This window comes from Henckelia pumila, chromosome 4 (genome assembly GCF_033568475.1).
Source record: "Henckelia pumila isolate YLH828 chromosome 4, ASM3356847v2, whole genome shotgun sequence".
In the NCBI taxonomy this organism is placed as follows: Eukaryota; Viridiplantae; Streptophyta; class Magnoliopsida; order Lamiales; family Gesneriaceae; genus Henckelia; species Henckelia pumila.
Window position 1 is genome coordinate 72,233,967 of NC_133123.1, and position 12,889 is coordinate 72,246,855.

The 12,889-nt window shown below is 36.6% G+C and overlaps 1 pseudogene; it reads left to right on the forward strand.

The window, feature by feature from the left end:
- Positions 1–12,026: 12,026 nt before the first annotated feature.
- Positions 12,027–12,889, forward strand: part of LOC140861207 (L-type lectin-domain containing receptor kinase IX.1-like) — a 58,904-nt pseudogene continuing 58,041 nt past the window's right edge.

Genomic DNA, 12,889 nt, shown 5'->3' on the forward strand with positions numbered 1-12,889 from the left:
GCATATGACATGGCGGTTTCGTACAAGGAACAAACCAAGAGAATACATGGCAGGCGCATTCGACAGCAGGACTTCAAGGAAGGAGATACTGTGTTGCTGTTTAACTCCCGGTTAAGACTATTTCCCGGAAAACTGAAGTCTAGATGGTCTGGGTCCTATAAAATCACAAGGGTGTACCCATCGGGGGCCATAGAGATCAAAGATGCCCGTAACGAGTCGTTCATGTTCAATGCTCAAAGGTTAAAACACTATGTGGGGGGTGATGTGGATTCCATGCCAGTCATCACCACATTGACTAACCAAGACTAGTTTGGGGAGGATAAAAAGTCAAGCTCTCGACTTTAAATTGAGAACTACATTCTATTGTTTTTTATTTATATGCATTTTTGTTCATTTTAGTAAGTGTTAGAACTTTTTAAGTTAATTCCTTTTATTTCTCGAGTTTGAGTACTGTCTCTGAAAAATTTTCAAAACGAGGGGGTGAGCTCGCACGGCAGTTTTCTGCCGCCCGCACACCCAAAGCCACTGTCCCGCAAAATTTTTGAAAGAGGGGGTGCGCTCGCGCGGCAGTTTTCTGCCGCCCGTGCACCCAAACCCACTGTCGCAAAATTTTTAAAAAAGTGGTGTGCGCCCGCGCGGTACTTTCCTACTGCGCGGGCGCATCGCGCAGACTCAGATTTTAAATGCCCGATCCCCTTCTTTCTTTCTTTACTTCCCCTTCCCTTTTTCCTTCTAACCCTAATCCCTCCCGCCGCCATCTCTCTCTCATTCTATTACTATATTTCTTCTCTCAATTTCACAGGTTCAGCACTCAATTTCTCATCTTTATTGACATGGCACCCAAGAAACAGAAGTTTGCTACCTCTAGGGCCAACCCATCCAAAATCATAGAGGGAAAATTTATTTTGGAAGAAGCCAAGGCGAGGTATGAGGAGGCCAAGGCTGCAAGGAATCCAATTGAAGAGAGGGGAATCGATCTCTCTGAACGCCGCACCACCTCCCTTGGCATCGTGGCTCGAGGATGGGCCGAGTTTTGCCGCCAACCTCTCGCAGCGTTAGTCCCACTGGTCCGTGAATTTTATGCCAACGCCGCCAAATGTACCGATAGCACAGCTTTCGTGCGGGGTAATATGGTTTCCTTTAGTCCCGCTGCTATTAATGAATTATTGAAAACTCCGGATGTAGATGATAGCCAATTTCAGGCATTTAAGGCTAACCCGGATTATAAGGAAATCTCGAATGTCCTGTGCTATGATGGCAATATGTGGAAGGATTCGGTAATATTTATATCTTTTAAGGAAAAATATTTGCGGCTGGAACCGGCCTTGTGGTATGCTTTTCTGACTCACAGGTTGATGCCGGTGTCCCACACCCATGATTTCACAATGAGCAGGGCGATGCTGCTGTATGCCCTGCACAAGCAATGGCAGCTTAATGTTGGATGAATTATCAACCGAGAGTTGTACACGTCCATTCGCACGTCCAACATTTCAATTTTTTTTCCGACCATTGTTTCTTTACTATGTGTGCAAGCTGGTGTCCCATACAGGGACGGCGAAGAATGGCTGCACCCAATGCAGGCAGTGGATAACACAATTTTGAAAGCAAAACATTCATTCTGCCTCCGAGAGTTTCAACCTCCTAGCCAGGCCAGCTCTGGACCCGGTCAATCATCAAGGAATGTGCTTAATCCACCCCCTGCTCGCCGCACCACGAATGACACATTAAGCGAGATTTCGGCTTGGGTGCAACATATGGAAAAATGCCAAGAGGTGAACGCCGCCCACAATGAATCCACCAACGCCATGATGCGAGGACTGCTCGCAAACGCTGGGATGGACCCTGCCGCTTATCCAGTACCACCGCCATATCCTCCACCGTTCCAATTCCAATATGCTCCACCGGTTCGGGATCTGCCCGAAGATCTTGATGAGGAAGAGTCTGATTAGTACCAGGGGAGTTTTTAGTGCTTTTTGTTTTTAATTTTCTTTTGTTTGTTTTTTTAGGTGTGGTGGTGTTAAGTAGCATTGGGGACAATGTTCGTCTTTAGTTTGGGGAGGTTATGTTGTCTTTTGTGTTTTCATTTTGTGTTCTTATTTTTGTTCGTTCGAGTTGTTTGTACTGTGGTTGCAAGTGTTGTGAATGAAAATCAAAAAAGCCAATGATGAAGAAAAAATTATATTACCGTTTTTTTTTGCTTAAGTCCATGACTATCTTCTTTGTTTGACAAATAGTCTTGAGCTAGTATAACCAAGTCGATGAATAGGTCTCAAAACACTCTGTGAGGTGCACTTCAATCTGAATTCGAAACATACAAACTTGGATATGATTGAGGCAATTTATTTGATCTTTGGGCTTAAATTTTTTTTTCGTGAATTACCCTAGATGCCAAGTTGAACCTTCACGTTTACATGAGCACGAAAGGTCCATGATCTTATTTTTGTTTTGGTGTAATCATCACTTACCAGTGATGATTTTTTGTGCTGCACTGATTGAGATCTGTTTGAGTTGACTGTGAATTGAAATGTGTCTAGAACAAGTTCGAACACCCCTCGAGGCGCAATACGGGTATATTGTGACTTAGGAGTGATATAGGCAATTCTTTCTGAATTTCATTTGTGCCTTTCAAGCCACCCTTGATTTATTATGTCCCTAGTACCTAATTCGAGCTTAATAAAAAAAATTGAATGGCATACGTGAAAACGTGTGGTAAACCCCATTCGACATTATTTAATATCCTACAACTACTACCCATAGCTTAAACACTCATTCCTACCTTGTGGGGAGTAAATTGAATGTAGATTATTTCTAAAGGTGCTCCAATTGCATAATGTGAAAAAGGAAATAGTGTGAATGCTGACTCAAAAAAAAAAAAAAAGGGTAGTTGAAAACAAGAAAGAAAAAATTGTGGTGAAAGAGAAAAAGTGTTGTTGGTAGAAGGCAAGTGAAGAAAATTTCTGGAGATCAATGAAGTGAAAAGAGATGATGAATGTGAATAGAAAGAAGTGGAATTGAGAAAATAGATCATCGATTACTCCCTCTTTGAATTCTTTTCCTTCATTTGAAGCCATTAACCTAGCCTGACATTATAAGCCAGATAAGACCTGTTGACCGAGTCACAGTCGCCCAATATACTAGTGGAGAGGGGTTGTAAGAATTTTGCTTATGGACTATTGATAGACACGGTTAATGAATATGGATTCTTGATTAAAAAAAACACACACTATTTTTCATTGAGTTATACCAGTCAGTAGAGTGTGTATCATTGAATACTCCCAAAGTCTTGATTCTATTATAACTGAAAAAGTTCTTATGATCCTAGAATGTGTGAATTGAATTCAGAGTAGAGTATTCCAAAAACGGACTTGCAAGATTTTGAAGTTTGCAAGGTTTGCGAGTTAAATTTTTTTTTTTAAGTCAGCATACGTGGATATGATTGGACTGTTTTTCTTTTGAAAGAAATTCTGAGGCTTGATGAGATTGATTTTACTTACTTGTTTTGTCTTTTGTTGTGTCTGCTTGTTAGTTGTCACCTATTTTGTTCGAGGGCGAACAAAAGGTTAGTTTGGGGAGGTTGATAGGAGTCGTTTTTGTGCGTTATTTTTGCTTGTTTTGTGTTTGTTTTGCATTAGTTTCGTTTTCGTTGTGTCTGTTTTTACCATTCTTGTTTCTTTTATTGTTTTAGAGTTTTTTTGTAGTCACTCCTCTGGTTTATTTATTTTTATTGCAGGAAATCACCAAGAAATGCTGACACTTGGTGAGAAGGTGATGCACAATTGAGGCGGTGAGGATAGCGCAAGAAGAAAAACACATTTCTGGAAAAAGACGAGGCGCCCGCGCGGCAATTTTCTACTGCATGGGCGCACTCATCATTTGTAAAACAGTAGCTGGCAGAAAGGCATGGCGCCCACGCGGCAATTTTCTACCGCACGGGCGCAACCACGAACTTGGGAAACAGGAGTAGCCAAATTTTCAGGCGCCCGCGCGGTAATTTTCTACCGCTCGAGCGCGATGCGCTGATGTGAAATTTTATTTATTTTTTTTTAGAGAGTTTATTTCGGGAAGGATTCTTGGAGACTTTAAATACAATTCTTTCCTTAGTTTTTGAGGGTAGAGACAGACGCACATCAGGAGGCAGACGGCGGCTGAGCAATTCAAGATTTCTCTTCTCCGTTGGGAGTTTTTCTTTTCTTCTCTTCTAAATTTTTATGTTAAACACTTTTGAGATTGAATTTTTGTAATGAATTCCAGTAGCTAAGTTTTTATTTTGTTGGAATCGAGGGGATCCTAACCCCGAAACACTATAGTGTGATTGAATCACCGGACGTATTGAGATTTGATTTATGTTTATAATTGATTTTATCATGTTTTTCTTTCTATGTTGATGATTAGCTACCCTTAACATAGATTCGTAAATTGTGAATTGCTATTGAGAGATAGGTTCCTAATTAGGACGAATGATAGAATCCATGGACTTAAAATATGCATAGAGATATGGTATTTAGTACATGTTGATAGCCATAGACCACCAGGTTGAAAGTTGTAGAATTCATAGAATGCAAAGCAATCAGTCATGATAAATAATTAAAGAGATTTAATTATTTCACTGATTTAATTAGTTTGACATCACCTCGAGAGAGAGTGTGAATGTTACAAGAATTTCTGTCAAATTTATAAGAATAAATTAAATTCCAATCGTCCAGTTCAATTAGGGGAAAGGTGAACCGAAATTCCAACAAAATCATTTTGAATTGGTGTTCTTCAGTCTGAGAATTGATTGTTTGGTTGTGAAATCCACTTTTATTTACGTTGAGTTCTTAATTAATTTTAAATGTTAGATAATTCCAAAATCAAATTTGAGATACTTTGTGTAGTTGAAAATCAACGAGACAAATTACTATTGTTAGTCCCTGAGGACGATACTCGTACTCAGTACATTTTATTATAACTTGAATCGTGCACTTGCGATTATTATCGACTGGATTTGAGGGATTTTTTTTAAAGAAAATTTAAGTGTTAGTATTCCGTCGATCAATGTTCAAGCAATAAGTGATCCTTCTGAACAAGAATATGCCTCAAATCTCAATAAGAATATGTGTAATGCACTGAAGATCATCAGTACAGAAAGAATAAAGAATGCTGAATGCTGATCAATTTCTTCTTCAAATAAATAAGATTAAGTTTAGACAGAAGAACATGTCTGCTGAGTAATCGGCTTCACAAACGATAAGAATTCCTCAAAGAATCTGTGATAGAACTCATAAATCTTCAAATATCTGGTAAGAACGTCGATCTAGATCAATACAAATCGGTTCTAGTCTTGAGGTGATCCACTGAAATTCCATCTTCAGATATAAAAGATTGAGGAAAGGCAACTCGATCATATCAGAAATCAGAAGTCGGTAGAATAGCATAACTTCTCGGCATGCAATCTGTAAACAACTCTCGAAGAGTTTGAAATATCAGTACGGCTCTTCGAATGGATAAGAATTTCATCGATAAGAAGAATCATGTCATCTAAATATCTCTGGAATATTCAGCCCCTACATTCATAACACTGAAGGAAAGTTTCCAAATCAAACAGAAAGACAAAATTCATAGAGACCATACCTCGTTCTGAGTCCGGTCTGAGGAAGATGATATTCTGATCTCAATTCCAAAATGAAGTCAATCTGAATTCTGATGAATCGGAATCAAATCTGGAAGCTCATTCTGCTATAACATCATCTGCAAAATCTATAACCACTGGTGTATCAACCAGATTGGGTTAAATCCAGTACACCGACTGAAACATCTAGCATTATTCCGCAAATTCCTGTAATAACCGGTCATTCTACAGAACAATAATCAACAGAATCTTCGAATCAAGAATTCTTACCGGAGGATTTCCACTTGTCTAACGATTCAGTTCTGAATCTGGAAACTTTTGAAAATATTCCTTAATTGCATTGTACTTTGTTAAAGTATCTCAACGGATAATAAACTCGAAATCCGATAACCCCAAGTATCAAACTGTCTATTCTAATCTTAATCCCATTGAATCAAGAGTTGCTACTAAGGTAACCCAAAAGCTCAACAATTAGGGAATGCATCAACTAGATTCCTCAAAAGAATTTAAGGGACCTCACCCAAATCTATCAGTCATAAAAGCAGAAAACCGAAATTCGAACGATTACTTGTACTATCATCTCTAGGTGCAGTCCGAATCTGCTGATCCTCAAAAAGAGAAAAGACTAAAGTCTGTTGCATCGGAGGTTGATTCATATTTTAATTAAACAAACTCCAATAAATAGTTGAATCTTGATTCTCTAATTCTTTCTTCTTCGAGAACCACCAACTTCTCGCAAAGCCTTGAAGTTGAATACAACTAATCGAGTTCTACGGTCATACCTGTATTCCAAAGAGTTAATTATCTGATCGATTTCTAATAACCAGCTTTCACATCCCGCGGTATTCTCTGACTCTTCCAAGTCGGTGGTTAAAACGACTGAGATCTCATCAATAATGCTTTCATATATTACGGATAGATATCCATCTAATCATTCGCAGTATCACTCTATCCAGTTCGGATTCTATGCAGTTCGATTTCTGTTCAATGTACATCAAGAACGTATATCTCATGCTCAAGAGAGTTAGGACACAATTACCTCGATATTCCATCATTCGGTGTCCAAAATCTCTTTCTCGAATAATTCAACCATCTCAAGAAAATTCGAATTAGATCCAGGAATCCATGCAATTGATATCTCAAGTAATCATGCTTTAGAATTTTAAATCACATAATCATGTAATTCAAATAATTTTCCAATAATAAAGCATGCTCGGATGGTATTTAATAAATCAATTAAATTAGTCAATCACAAGCGAGAATTCAATTCATGCGAACTCGATCTACCCCGCTCGCTTCTAAATTTGGTTTAAGATCTTATCTCTCTGATACCACTTAATGTGAGACCTCGATTCTAATCATCTAATCAAGAATTAATCATATCGATAAACATCCAAAGATCCAAGAGATAAAGAAAAAAAATCGTTAATAGTGCTCCAATCGATCGGTAAGATCTTACCGATCGATCGGGCAAGTTTTCAGAAAAACAAAAACTTTGATAAAACTCACTCGCTCGATCGGTAACATCTTACCGATCGATCGGTGACAATTCTGAACTAAAAATACAGCAGAAAACTTGTCCAAAATCAATCCAAATCATGCATAAACCAATACATAATTCATCCAAACATCATACATAGATCCAAACAAGATAGTTCTAAAGTTATCCGTCCATTCCAAACTATTATAACATGCTTTCAATCTAAGTTTACAATCCAAAATACAAATCAAGTTTGAATTACAATTCGACTTCTAAAACACCAAGGCCTCACTTCTATCCATTCGACCACCTAGCCATGCGATCTCTGACTTGGTCCTGCCCCACCTGTTGCCAAACACACATACAAACAAAGACAACAGCAGGATAAATCTGGTGAGAATTGATATTCCCAGTAAAAGAGACTGACAAGTAATATCACGTAACAATTCAAAACATGATATAAATATCAAATTCCCTACCATATATCCAATACAGATATATATCAAATAATCCATTCAAGTGCGAAATTAAAATGATATGCATGACTTTAAAATCTCTGGATTATCAAACTCAGATAATCAATGCAATTCTTCTCTTCTTTTCTTCTATTTTGGGATCCCGAGGTTAAAATATCCAACAATCACACCGAACTCCCCTTTCGAGATGGACGAGGTATATTTTAATCCTCTAAACTCCAGAGCATTATAGTGAGTTAATCGACACTTGTAGTAATTCACCTACCAAGGTCACTCAGCTATAATCTCCAGATCGTCTAATTCAAAATGAATAATCAATCGTCTCAATATGAATGCATATGTAATCTCATGCATTCAAATATAAATTCAATCATAACTTCAATTAAGCATTTAAACATGCAAGTATGGGATTTTCTTCCAGGACACTCGAACCAATCCGGATTCGAGTTAATCTTCCTATTTCATTCCAAAGTCATCTTTTACCTTTCTCGATTCGAAGTAGCTTCCAATTTCGATTAAGCTACAATATCAAGAATTCCAATCAAAATCCAATCGAATATCATTCCAACAAAACTATCTTCGAATAAAGAACCATATTATACCGTCTTCAATCCTCCAAAAATCTAAACTCCAAAATCCTCTGACCTTATCGGCCTTCAATCTATCTGTAAAGAAGTAGTCAAAGCTCGAGATTAACATACAACTCAATCGAAGACTCGGCTCAAACAATTCAAACCGATTAAAAATCCAAAACTCAATATGGCGGCATAACGACTGTATTCTGATCAAACCGGAAATACAGACAGCAATATATCGAACTAAACAACTCCAAACAACCATAATTCATCAATTTCCACCCAATTCCATCAAATCCCAAAACAACATTTTTGAAATATATTTCCAAAAATCATAACAAATTCAAACGATGCTCTTTTTCAATTTCGTCTGAGCATAAACGATCTATCTTAGCTCAAGAACAACATATCCGAATTTCATTCGATTCTAAAAACATTCAAAAATTGAAGTATAACTGATCGAAGAAATACTTACGATAAAACAAAGCCCTCGTCGTCGGGATCGTTAATCTACCTTCAAATTAAATTTCTACTGAACGGATCGAGCTCGAGATGAAATCTAGAAGCTCAAACTCACGTTTGGAGCTTCTTCAATGGAGGGAGGCGTGTGAGGGAAGAGGGATGAGAGGAAAATGAAGACCAAGTCAAAGCTATCAATATATAAAATCTTATTTTTGCACTTTGGTCCCTGAATTTTCCAAAAATTGTAAAATAGTCCCTGATAAATATCAAAAGGGTCCTCGAATTCTGAAAACTATGATTATCTCAAATAAGTTCATTTAAGATAATTTCGGGGCGTTACAGCAACCAATCATGAAATTATCATTAGTACTTATTTATTCATTAATTAATTAATAACGCATCTCTTAACGCGTAATGCAAGACAAACTCCTTTAACAAAAAGAGAGAAATTTCTTGCTACCCTACCCTTAACAAATTGTGTAATTTAATTCCAAACCAACAATAAAGTTTTTATATTTTAATGGTCTCAAATTGTATCATCTTCACGTATTAAAATGATTATTTGTGTAATTAAAATAATTATCATACTAACTACCTCAAATATTTCAAACAGTTGGATTTATTAGGTGCATTTTCCTAATAAAATAAAATGTTTTGTCGTAAAAAAACATCAGTTTGAAGGAAAAGGTGGAAAAAAATTCAAGCATCACAAGTTTGTAATTAAAAAAAAAATTACTCATTGTCATGATTATAACTCATCTGACTCCGATATCTCAATTTTAAAATAACATTTCGATTACAAAATTAAATTGTAACGAAACCATTTCTCCGACTCATAAAATATACCTAGTTATAACAACAATAATAATTTATAACCACGATAAGTCTAAATAGTTAGTCTACTACCATTAAAGTTGTCAAACGGCTCAACCCATGGCGGGGCGGGCCGGTCTCCCAAAAACCCATTTTTTGGCAGGTCGATGGCGGGCTGAAAATCCTCTACTCATCCCAACCCAAAGTGGGTTTCGGGTTAGGCGAGCCGGCCCGCAGGTTGAATAACGACAAATAAAAATAAATAAAAAATATTATAATTAATTATAAATATCATTTCATAAATAAATATTAATAGAAACATATTAATAAAAATTTTAATTATTGATTTCATGTGTGTAAATTTTATATAAAAATAAAAATAAAAATAATTATTAATTTTCCAGGCCCGCAGGCCTAGGCGAGTTGGCCCATCTAGGCCCACTTTTTTTTGGGTTGAAAAAATTTCAACCCAACCAACTTAAATTGTGTGGCGGGCCGACTAGACGGGTCTAACCCAAATTGACGGCTCTAACTACCATGCTTCCCCGTGGACCGTAGTCCGTACCTAAGTCAACGACGCGGGCAGACGAAGTCTCATAAATATATTTAGAAAAATGAAATGGGCCTTATATTTTAGACGCAATTAATACTAAATTATATGAAATATTTATGTCAGAAAGTAACGTCAGAATAAATTTAGTTTGAGAGACATAAATCTGAATTTAACTAATCATTTTACAAATGTTAAATTGTTTTAATTTAGTCCATAAAATAATTTAATTATGATTAACATATTTCATCAAGATAAATATAAGAGACTTCTCATATCGAAAATATATTAAATCAAGAATATTATCTGGATTAAGATGGTAATTATTTTAAAATTTGAATTATCATATCCCGGATATATATCATCAAGATTTGTCAAATATTGACTCTCTGGTTTAAGAACATCTATAAATAGTGGCATAAATGGTCCCTAAATCTATGCAATTATTCAAAAAATACACCATCTCATAAATTGCATAAATGTTTAGAAGATCTCTGTTTTCTCGTGTTCGTGGGATCTCGCTGGTTGCAGTCTCAAGTTTAATATCAATGGATAGAGGTTAGAACTCGTTTCTGCCTTTAATTTTTTTTCATATCGATCTGTGCGTATTATGTGTGTATGCGTAGGTAGATCGAATTCAGCTTTCAGTGTGTTAATTTACCCACAAAAAATACTATTGTGACCAAAATTTTATTTCGTTTTCAGTCCGGTAGAACGAATTTCCCAATCTTCCAATATGCGAGTAGGGTCGGATAAATAGTGTTTTGCACGGACAGAAACAGGGTTAGAGGAAGCCGAAGGTGTATTCGACGTGACTCTTTCAATGCCTAAGTCAGTTCTCAGATAATGAATATGAAGAGCGTAATAACCCTGAATTGCACAAAGATCCTATGGAAACCTCTCATTACAGTACACTTCCGATCATACCTCTAGTTAACCGACATGTCTTGGAGAGCTTCAGGAACAAATTCATTCGATTAGTCTCAAAATTTAATGGGCAAGTCTCTATACCGATCTGGCGAGTTGTCAACACTCTTGACAAGACTGGAACTCTTGAAATATAATCTTTTACATGACATAACCTTGAGTATCCGAATCTTACTCTACTCTAGTCGAAATCAGATCTCAACGATCACCTAGTACATGAGTGTGCTCTCAAGTCAGTAAAACACACCACCCAATTTGTTTCTTGGTCACCTAGTATATGAGTGTGCTCTCAAGTTAGTAATATTTCCTCTTCAGTTCTGAAGCACTACATGCTTCTATTATTTCTAATATCGTGTTTGAAGTTTTCACCTCCTTGTTACAGAATCACATGTCGTCATCTTTTGGAAGAAACTGGTCTATTTACTGAAACATTACACAAGGACTCTATACGTAACCCAAAAACCAAATATGGTTGAGCAACAACTTCTGATTCCCGATCCTTACTCGGATCTAACATTACTGGTTTGTATAAATTGGGTTTAGAGTTTTACTCTAATCAAATTTCAAACTATGTCTTAACATGAAACTACCTTATCCCAAGAAAACTGCAATCAAAGAAATCTCACAACCAAAGATTTCATATTCAATATCTCTAACGGTATCAGACAAAATCTACTATTAATCATTGATACTACAATCCAGTACCAACTAATTATCACAAGTAGAGAAAATCTTTACAATCTCAACAAGATCATACATTTACCACTGGAATGGCAATAAGATATCTAAACTTCAGTGACAGTGTAATCTAACATGACTGAGATAATCTCCCATGTATAATCTCTAATACATGCTATGCTTCTAGTGTAATTGTGTGCATATGGTCGCGCTACATCTACAGTCAAATCAAAGACAATCGTCCCTTCCGAACGAATACAATGTAGTCCATCGTACCTGATATCCTAACAAAATTGTGCTTATGATAACATCTAATCATCTTGGAAACACAAATAATAATCAGATACTTAATCAATTACTCTGACAAATCACACCGATAATCTGATAAATACTTATCATTTTAAGTAATCAATCCATATAAAATGGTATGTGATAAAACGGTTATAATATAAACCAAATGACTGGAATCGACAGTAACAATGATTCCGATGTGTATACAAGAAAACCCATTGCAAAAAGCTTGTTTCATGCAAGGTAAAATGCTTAAAATCATATTCTAATACATGCGAAAATCTTACAATCCGTCTATGATATCCTATTGCAGTCCCCTAGAAGAAATCTTTTCCTGCCAAGATCTAAACAATATTTCCACCCTACCAGATCCTTCCAATATTGATGGGAACGATGATCTAGTAGATGAGGTAGGATCTTCATCACAATCTCTCCAACTGCTTGCGGAGAATCTTCACATGTTCCTCCTCCATTCATATAAGGATCGGGAGTAACATCCCACACATTTCGTCCAATCCTCTGCTACATCTAGAGTCTCACGTCTGGTCATTAGCTTACAATCCGAATGAATCTATGTAAGTCGAACCTAAAAATAATATCTTCGGGATGACGACGATCTCGGGGATATCTCTGGACATCATTATCTCCCCAACACCCATCGCTGTCATGTCTACTATCGTCGTCGTAATAGACCATCTACAAGAAACCACAATCATTAACCCAAACAACCTCAACTATGTCCCAAAGATACTTAATGCATGCTCTGATACCTTAAAATATAGTGACCCTATCCGGATCACCTACTAGATAGAAATACTTAACCATGTAGTTAACTTAAACAAAACTTAATTATAAGAAAACACAAAAATTTTAAATAACTGGTAACCCGACAAAATACAATTGAAAATTATAATTCAAAGCCCAAATAAAGGATATACAACCCAGTTGAATAATCAGATACCAGAATTTGACTTAAACTAAACTACATGTAACACTTGCTCCCAAGACCTGTCCACCGACTAAGCTGAT